Source organism: Peromyscus eremicus, chromosome X (genome assembly GCF_949786415.1).
Source record: "Peromyscus eremicus chromosome X, PerEre_H2_v1, whole genome shotgun sequence".
Lineage (NCBI taxonomy): Eukaryota > Metazoa > Chordata > Mammalia > Rodentia > Cricetidae > Peromyscus > Peromyscus eremicus.
In genome coordinates, this window is record NC_081439.1 from 3,237,307 (window position 1) to 3,247,055 (window position 9,749).

A 9,749-nucleotide genomic window follows, 5' to 3' on the forward strand; every position below is an offset into this window, starting at 1 on the left:
AAATGAATTTGTATTTTATCAGGTGTCACAGAGGTTGCAATGTTTGTCCCTCAGCCTGGGACAGTTCTTCCCACACCTTCAGTTAACTGCTTTGTGCATTTTCCTCAGCCTCTGCATGAATTCCACCCTGTCTAAGAAATCTTCCCCTGCCCTGTTTAAAACAACTTTGCTTCTCAAGAGATTTCTTCCTTTATTACATTTCCACAACCTGTACGACTATCTGGTATAATACATATTTGTTGAGCACTTTATATAAGTATTTACAGAAATTATGTTACCAAAGCACTAAAACTCAGTTCCAAAGTGTCAAGGATTTTAACATAGAAATGAAAAGCTTGGCTTAATTCTTGCTGGTTAATGGTTTTGCCATTCAGAGTTCTCTAACTAGATGTATAGTTGAAAACCAAGAAAACTAACTACATGAACAGATTACAACTAGAACTATACCCCTTTCTATGAGATGGAGAGAAGAGAGGTATTAAATAACTGGTTTATGCAATTGTAGAAGTTTGGTTAATAAAAATATCTAATATAGGCTTGTGGCAAGCTGGACACTTAGGGAAGGTTTTCAGTCTAAGTCCAAAGAGGCTCTGATAGAATTCTCCATGCTTGAGGGAAGCCATTCTTGGATTTATTCAATCCATCCATAGATTAGGCCCACTCACACGTGGAAGGAATCTGCTTTACTCTAAATTTAAAAGCCACTTTCACAGAATTATCAGAACTGGTGTTTGAGGGAGGGAAGATCGCAGGATACCCAGCAGTTCGTTGTGGTCTACATACCAAAACCAAAATATCAGGTCAGTAGCTACTTCACAAGTATGCACACTTGTGCATAAGCGCCTACACACACACAAACATGCACACATAGAAACATATGCACAAATACATACACACAAATATACACACATATACTCCAGCTTTTTATGTGGGTTCTGGGAATTGAACTCATGTCTTCATGTTGTGTGGTAAGTACTTTACTGACTAAGCTATCTATGTCTTTGAGATGCAAAATTTCTACTTTGTTTCTACTATAAGTCATATCACTGGATGTACAGATAAAGGATTAAAGACTGCTTACTGCTATAGAGGAAGTCCTCATATCAATAGTCTGTCTGACACTAAAAAAAAATGATCAATGTACATGAAAGCTAAAGAATCTTTAAGTGTTTTCATCTACATTATACATAGTTGTGTAGGTGTATGTACTGTTTGTCTACATGTGTGTTTGTTACACTCATATACTGTTCAGAAAATATAAAATGATCTTACAATGTGTGAGTGCTCCCATAGAATCAGCCAAAATTCTTTTCTCTCACAGGGCTTGGATAAATCCTTAACAAATAAGTTAATTTCTATTTTGGCAGTAAGAGCAAATAAAATGTCTCCAGGACTGGAAACACGCTTTGCCTATATTTATATTTATAGCTGATGTTTCAAATACAGTCTATGTAGAAAACATAGAAAACACTTCAAATACAGCTCCCCTCTGTTGTTGGTTGTTTTTACTCTTTTACTCTTTTGGGGGCCCACCACCCAGCTCCCAAATAAATACACATAGAGACTTAGTATTACTTATAAATGTCCAGCCTTAACTTGGCTTGTTTCTTGCCAGATTTTCTTATCTTTAAAGGTAGATGGGATAACATCTACCTTTTGCTTCTCAGCTTTTTCCTTTTCTTATTTCTGTAATCTTACTTTCACTCTTACTCTGTGACTAGCTGTGTGGCTGGGTAGTTGGCCCCTATCATCTTCCTCTCCTTGTTCTCTTGCTTTCTTCTTTTCCTCCCAGATTTCTCCTTTTATTTCTCTCTGCCTGCCAGCCCTGCCTATGCTTTCTCCTGCCTTGCTATTGGATGTTTAGTTCTTTAGTAGACTATCAGATGTTTTAGGCAGGCAAAGTAACACAGCTTCACAGAGTTAAAACAAATGCAACATAAAAGATGCTACATATCTTTACATAATTAAACAAATGTTCCACAGCATGAACAAATATAACACATCTTAAAATAATATTCTACAACACCCCTAATTTTCATTAAGTTCAAAGTCACTTCATTTTGTTAAGAAAAAAATAATTGTTTTCTAGATTTAGAAACTTATAATTAAAAATAAGGCAAGCAGAAACCAAGTAGGTGAAAGAATATAATATTGCAGGTATGAAAATACACTTGGGGGGCAACGGGGGAAAGGATAAAGAAAAAAATCTTTTTGGATGAAAATGAATTTTTCATGGTAAAATAGTTTTGCACTAAAAGTATAGAATTATTCCAAAATGGAAAGAGAAAAAGGTAAAACCAAGAAGTTAAAGCATGTCACATAGGGGGTTGTGAAAGATGAAACACTAAAAAAAAAGCATGTGTGAGATTAAGTTGGCAATTTAAACATTTACAAGGATCAAATTTTGCTAGGTGATTACTCCATCATTTAATGTGTTCTAGACATTAGAAGGAAGGTGCAAAAGTAGACAATGGGACCCTAGCACCCCTAAACCACCTTTGAAATTTTGCTTTGGGGTTTTCAACTATAGGGGTAAAATAGAAGCAGTCAAAAGGGTTCAGAGGAAGTGATGACAGGTGCAAGAACAAGCCTTAGCCCTTGAGCTAAAATTTCCTCTGACGAGGGAAACTCTATCCCACAGAGGAATCCCAGACAGAGGATTCTAAAGGGGCAAAACTCTATCACTGACCTTGTCCCTGGAGAAGACCCTCTCCTAGCAGCCATGAATTGTTTGTAGCTCTTCTTCTAGGGGTAGGGCCCTGTGTGATTTCTCACATCCATGATGGCATGTTAATTGGTTTTGTCATTGTACAGGCCTTGTTAAAGCAGCCATTTTGTTGGAATTTCATGGATATAGCTTCCCTGTTGTATATAGAAGACACTATCTCAAGTAGATGTCATAGTACTCTGGCTTTTACAATGTTTCCTGAACTTTAGGTTTAGGGGTTGTGTTGTAGATGTTTCTACTGGGGTTGGGCATCCCACAGTCAGTTGTGGTAACCCCACAGTCAGTTGTTGTCTGCATTTTGAACAGTTGTAGCTCTTTGTAATGGTTTCTGTTTCCTGTAAAAAGAAGCTTCTTTGATGAGAATTAAGAGCCATACTTCCCTGTAAGCATAATGATAGTTTTTTAGAATGTATTTACTAGTTTAGAAAATGGCAGTAGTAGATTTTTCTTTAGGGTCCATGACCTCATCACCCACGAATAGTTTGCTGGGTTATCAGCATCAGGGATGAATTTCCTCCATTGAGTGAGCCACAAGTCCAATTAGATTTAGTTGCTTTCCCTTAATATATAAGGGCTACTATCACACCTGTGCTGGTCAATTTTATTTTCAATCACCTTGACACAAGCTAGAGTCATGAGAAGAGAACCTTAACTGAAGGATTACCTTCATCAGGTTGCCTACAGCAAACTCTGTGGGGCATTTTCTTGTTTAATGGTTGATGTGAGAGAGCTCAACAGAATGTGGTTGGTACCACATCTGGGTCCATAGTCCTAGATGGTATAAGAAAGAAGACTGAACAAGCTATGGAGAACAATACAGTAAGCAGTATTCCTCCATGGTCTCTGCCTCAGTTCCTGCTTCCAGGTTTCTTCTTTGAGCTTCTGCCCTGACTTCTCTCCATGATGGAGTATGACCTGGTATTATTAGCAATATGAAATAAACCTTTTTCTCCACAAGTTGGCTTTCCTCAGTGTTTTATTACAGAAACAGAGAAGCAAGCTAGGATACATGTCAGTGAGCCTTTTATTTTCTGGGAGAGAAACTTTCATGAACTCCACTTTGAAGGTTAAGAGTTGGTTCTTCAGTGAAAATACCTGGCTGAACAGATTTATTTTCTGGGGAAGCTTTTTAGTTGTCAATTCTGTTTTTCTAATTGGTATGGGACCATTCAGATGATCTATTTCATTATTTGGGTTTGGAGTAATTTCAGTTTTTGAAGAATGGGTTTACTTAGTCTACACTGTTAATTTTATGTACATAGAGTAATTGTAATACTGCCTTGTTATCTTTACCAGTAGCTGTATGCAATGACCAATTTTGCTCCTGTGACTGGTGATTATATCATCTTTTTATATTTGTTAATTATGCTAGAACTTTATCAATCTTTCAAAGAAAGATTCTCTACTTTATGATTTGTTTGTGTGTGCATGTGTCGTGTCCTGCTCTATCACTCAACATCTTATTCCCTTGAGATAGGGTCTCTCATTGAATCCGAAGTAAGGCTGGCAACCAGCAAGCCTCAGTGATCCTCTTGTCTCTGTTCCTAACAGTACTGGCATTACAGGCTGGCACAGCTATGCCTGGCTTTTTACATGGGTGCTGGAGATTTGAACTCAAGTTCTCATGCAGCGGGGAGCCAAGTTAAGCAAGGACTTGTTTATTTAGAAACAGCAAGCTCTTTTAAAGCATAAAGAAAACAAGGCTTGGGGAGTGTAGATGCCCATTGAGCCAATCAGCTTAAAGGTTACCCAATCATGTGCCTAGTCTACAGTATTTACAGTGTTGTCCATGAGGGAATCATGTACTGACATCATCTCTCTTGATCTGAAGCTCCAATCATATCTTTTTGTAAACAACTTGGGTTCCACCCTCTACACTTTCCCTCAGGGCCATCTTACTTATTGGCCACCCTCGAGGACAGTTCCTCTCCCTGTCCCAAAAATATCAAGAAGACCCTAGATAGTCTGGATGTGGATGTGGACAATGACGGGCTCAACAAGGTCATTAGTGGGCTAAATGGAAAAAATATTGAAGATGTCATTGCCCAGGGTGTTGACAAACTTGCCACTATGCTGACTGGTGAAGCTGTGGCTGTTTCCGCTGCACCTGGCTCTGCCCTTCCTGCCACTGTTTCTGCCCCTGATGCAGCAGACAAGAAAGACAATACATGAAGGAATCTGAGGAGCCAGATGATGACTCGGGATTTGGCTTGCTTAAGTTCCTACTCCTCATAAATAAAGCCTCTTTCTATATTCTGAAAAAAAAAATGGCTTTGACATTTTCATGCATGTATGTAATGTATCTTGGTCATATTCACCCTGACTCCCCCTCTAAGTCCTCCCAAACCCCTCTCCCATGGCATCTTCCTCCTAACTTCATGGTCTCCTTATTTATTTTATGAGCACAGATGCTACCCATATTTCTAGTTTTCATTATTATTTCTCCATGGACCAATAATCACTACAACCACTATTTAGTTTTTCAAGCACAATATTTTAATTGTATATGAAACTATCTTTTTCACTGTTAAATATTCCTAAATTAATGTCACCATATCAATCAAATTGAACTGTTGCTCTAATGGAGTTGGAGTTAAACCACCCTGTAATGAGTGTTACGGCCATCACATTTTCACATCTATATACAAGAAGTCTGCTCCCCAGATCAACCCAACTGCCACTAATTTAGTTCTATTCCCTAAAACATTTTATCACACTTTAATCTCCATTACTTGCTTTTTGTTGGTTCTTCTTGGGCCAGCCTAATCTGATTCACCTTCCTCACTACCACCAAGAGCTTACTTTCTGATAGACAAATGCAATCCCATCATTCCCTATTTAATAGCTTCAAGAAGATGCTAGACTTTCTAGAACAGCAAATTTTTAAGCACTGTCTTGAAGTTTTCACATATGGGCTCATTTATTCCTAACCTCCTGCCTCCAATTACAGAAATTTAAGCTCTCCTGAGTGTCTAGAACAGTTTCTCTATCCCACTCTTGTAATTGGAACAGGGTTCTCTGACCCTGTGTCGTTCAACTTGCGTTGAGTCAGCTGTATCTACAATGAATACAGTTATCTTGTATGTATGTGTTTGTGTATATGCATGCATTTGCTTAGGCTTTCCCATATAGCATGAGAAGTGTAAAAATGACTTTCAACCACACCGTGGGACAGGTTCATCATTATAAATTCCCATGGAAGCTTTTTCTTCACTTCAGCTCAGACTGTGACAGTTTTCATTGTGGTTTTTCCTTTTCTTTTCTTTTTTTTTGTGGATAGTACTTGGTTTATTCATTAGAAATACAAAAACAAAAACCCAATGGGTCTTAAGTACAAAACAAGATGCTTTTGTTTTCAAGGGTTAAAAGCACTCTTGAAAAATTTAAAATGGGAACACGGATGACACAAAGCTGTTTCTCCCAGAAATACATGAGCAAATATAATATGCACATGGAATTTATTATACACAGATCAAGATCATTCAGGGGCGAGACAGGACCACAGAGCCCTGTGTATGTCACAGCTCCAACATGGCAGACACTGAGGATGGTGGGAGTATGTGTCTGCATCTGGGCACAGAAGTGAATTGCAATTAAGACCCAGGTGCATAAAATAGAAAACTCACTTCCACGTTAGAATACTGACAGAATTCAGCCACAAAGTAGAGCCACAACTGTAGTGGGTAGCCATTCCAGCTTTGATCTGGAAGTTCCAACCCCCATTGAGGCTTTGGTAACTGTCACGCCTACAAGGCAGGGCCAAGGGAGGACCTTGAAGACCCAAGATCTGGATGGGTGAGCTCTCTCTGTTCCTAGACCCTGGACGGTGGAGGTTGACCCAGCAGAGCTCCAGAGAACACTGCTGGACTTCGATACACCTTCCCCAGACCCTGCGACCTACCTATCCCTTCATTTGTAAGTTATGCCACTAATAAACTTTCCTTTTAACTACGTGAAATGGCCTTAATAATTTCACCTATACACAACAACCCAGTATACTGAGCTGCATGACTCAGGGATGACATGATTCAGGTAAATAACCACAACACAGATGTAATCCTCACATCTGAGGTCCACCACATCTTCACATCTAAGTTGCCACTGGCACCTCAGCACCAAGGCAGTATCACTCTGGCTAACATTCCAGGACCCAACGCTGCTGCCTGCAGCCTGGCCTCAGCACTAGTCAGGCCCTTCTTTCTCCTGGGTAGAGGCAGGGTTGCAGAAAGCCATGCAGGCTGCTGGTGTCATCGTTGGCCACATACAACTAGGCTTTGGGTCCTACAGGGCTGTTGTGGGGAAGGTATGTCTCCACTGTTTCCAGGGCTGGGGTTCTCCATCACAGGTGGCTAAGGTGTTCAGGGACCAAACCATCTCATGGCCTCACTCTCCACCCACACATACATCAAGAACAGGACAGTCAAAACAAACTGCCGAATCTCCTTTTAGAGTCACAAATAGAAGCAAACCAGTAGCTCTCTCGGTATAAAGAGGTTTATAGGAATGCTAGCATGTCCCAGCAACTGGATACTGGATGATCTGGGCTCAGCTGAGCTGCAGAGCCAGCAGCCAGATTCCCACATTAGACAGGGGATGACTGGCTGGCTATGTGCTGGCTGTTGTGCTTTGAAGTGTTTCTAGGTACAGGCCACGACTACAGGATGCAGAGACAGCCTCTGGCCAGGGACTAGAGTCTTCTGAAGCACCCTTGTCCCAGTGGCATTCTGAGAAACCTCAGTCATATTAGCACTTCCGAGGTGGACAGCTGTCTTCAGGCCTGAATATTTGCACCAGCAAATGGCCCACAGATCCAGGCTCTGTCTCTGACCCTCACAGGGACACTGAGAACCAAGTGTTTGCTCATCCACACACATGCATGGAGACCACAGAGAATTGCAGATAGGCATACCCTGAAAGATCGAATGACATTTTCAAAGCGTATCTGTTACAGTACTTTAAATAATTTACAAAAAATCCTACAAATATCATATGTACCAGGACACATCCATTAAATAAAAATGTCATTTGAGGTTAGTGTACATATTTATACAGGGGGGCTATGCAGAAGGGACCCTTCTTTTTGCTCTTTAATGGTCAGAATCTCCTACCCCTACCCCATGCTGCCAACACACACACACACACACACACACACACACACACACACACAGAGCTATGGCAAGAGATCCAGGACATGCCTGTCACAACTTGAGGCCTTTACTGCTCACTATCATGCTGCCCTCATCCTCTACGGAGGTGTCACTGAATTCGCTGACATCACTGCCCAAGGCCTCCTGGTCCGGGTGTTCCCTGTTAACCCTGTGTCAACATCTGAGGTCTAGGACATTGTCCTCAGAGCCAGAATTCCTCCTGTCCTGCTGTCTCATGGTCCCCTGAGCCTTGTGGTTTGGCCAGTGCCCACTGTCCTTCATAAGCAAGTATGTGCTTCCAAACACAGGGCTGTGGCCAGGCTTGGTCTCCCTGAAGGCCGAGAATGCTGGACCCTGCAGAGGCAGGCCCAGGTTAGGGCTGAAGAGGCTAGCCTGCTTGCTCCCCCAGGAGACACTCTTCCTGAAATGGAAGAGCTGGGTGGAGAGGAAGTGCAGGCCCTTCCTGGGGCCTGAGGAGAGGCCGGATGGGCTCCCAGCCTCTGATGTGACCCCCTTTTCTTTCTCACCCCCAAAGACCCCTGTTCACAGTGCGCATGCATTTGCTTAGGCTTTCCCGGATAGCATGAGAAGTATAAAGATGACTTTCAACCACACAGTGGGACAGGCTCATCATTATAAATTCCCTTGGAAGCTTTTTCTTCACTTCAGCTCAGACTGTGATAGTTTTTATTGTGGTTTTTCTTAAGTGTCATATAGATAGTTGTCTAGTCTGCCTTCTCATCAAAAGCATAGCCCTTCATGGAACTAGTTTGATGTCCTGACTCTCCATCTTTAGTGGGGCCAAGGCCATATCTATCCCTCCCATGTGTCCATTGTTATAATTGCTTTCTTGCCAGTCTTCACCACCTCCAAGACTGGTGTAGCATCAGTATGAGGCCCAAGCTCCAAAGCCAGGAATGTTGATAAGTATGCAAGGAGCCATAGGCAGATAAGACCAATTTTATTCACCAGCACACAGACCTCTAGGCAGGCAGGTGCTAGCAGGCACTGAAGCACACACTGGCTACACACAGATGGGCACAAGCACAGACATGCAGACTGGCACACAGGATGCAGGTAGGTACTACACATAGTTCTACAAAGGCTGGCTATAAAAGGAAAAGGCATTTACCTTTGACCTCAAACCCATATTTACACAAAACCACACAAAGTGCTATTTGCCATAAATGACAATGTGACTACATATGTTATGGCACCATGTTGTCCAAACATATACTGACCCTTCCAGTCTTCTGTTTTCTATATCCAGATCAAATAACCTTTTAATTTCTAATTTTTCTTTTTCTTTTAGTAACAGCTTTGTTGAGATTTGCTTCCTGTGCCATACTACCCACACATTAAGAGCACACAGGTCAATGTTTTTCAGTATAGTCACAGAGTTGCATAACCATTGCCACAGTCAAACTTAGAACATGCTCATTATTTCAAAGGGAAGCTTTGTGCCCTTTAGCTGTCACTCTGCTCAGTTCCCCATAATCCACCAGCCCCAAGTTCTAGTAGCCACTAATCTACTTTATGTTCTACAGAGTTGCTAGTTGTAGAAGTCTCAAGTACACATAATTATATAGTATGCTGTCTTTTGTGACTGGTTTTTTTCACCTAGCATAATAGTTTTAAAGTTCAAATATGTTTTAAGTCATATAAATATTTAGTTACTTTTTATAGCTCAATAATATTCAGTTGCTTATCCATTCATAACTTGGTGAAAATTTGGTTTGTTTCTATTATACTTTTGACTTTCATTTATATCATTACAGACAACATTTTTGCATAAGTTTTTTTGTGGCAAAGTATATTTTCATTTATCTTAGGAAAATACCTGGGGGAAGAATTGTTAATTAAAATTATATATA

At 40.8% G+C, this 9,749-nt stretch overlaps 1 pseudogene; it reads left to right on the forward strand.

The window, feature by feature from the left end:
• The first annotated feature begins 2,275 nt into the window (after positions 1–2,275).
• On the forward strand, positions 2,276–8,349 carry LOC131899647 (large ribosomal subunit protein P2-like; annotated as a pseudogene).
• The last annotated feature ends 1,400 nt before the right edge of the window (positions 8,350–9,749 follow it).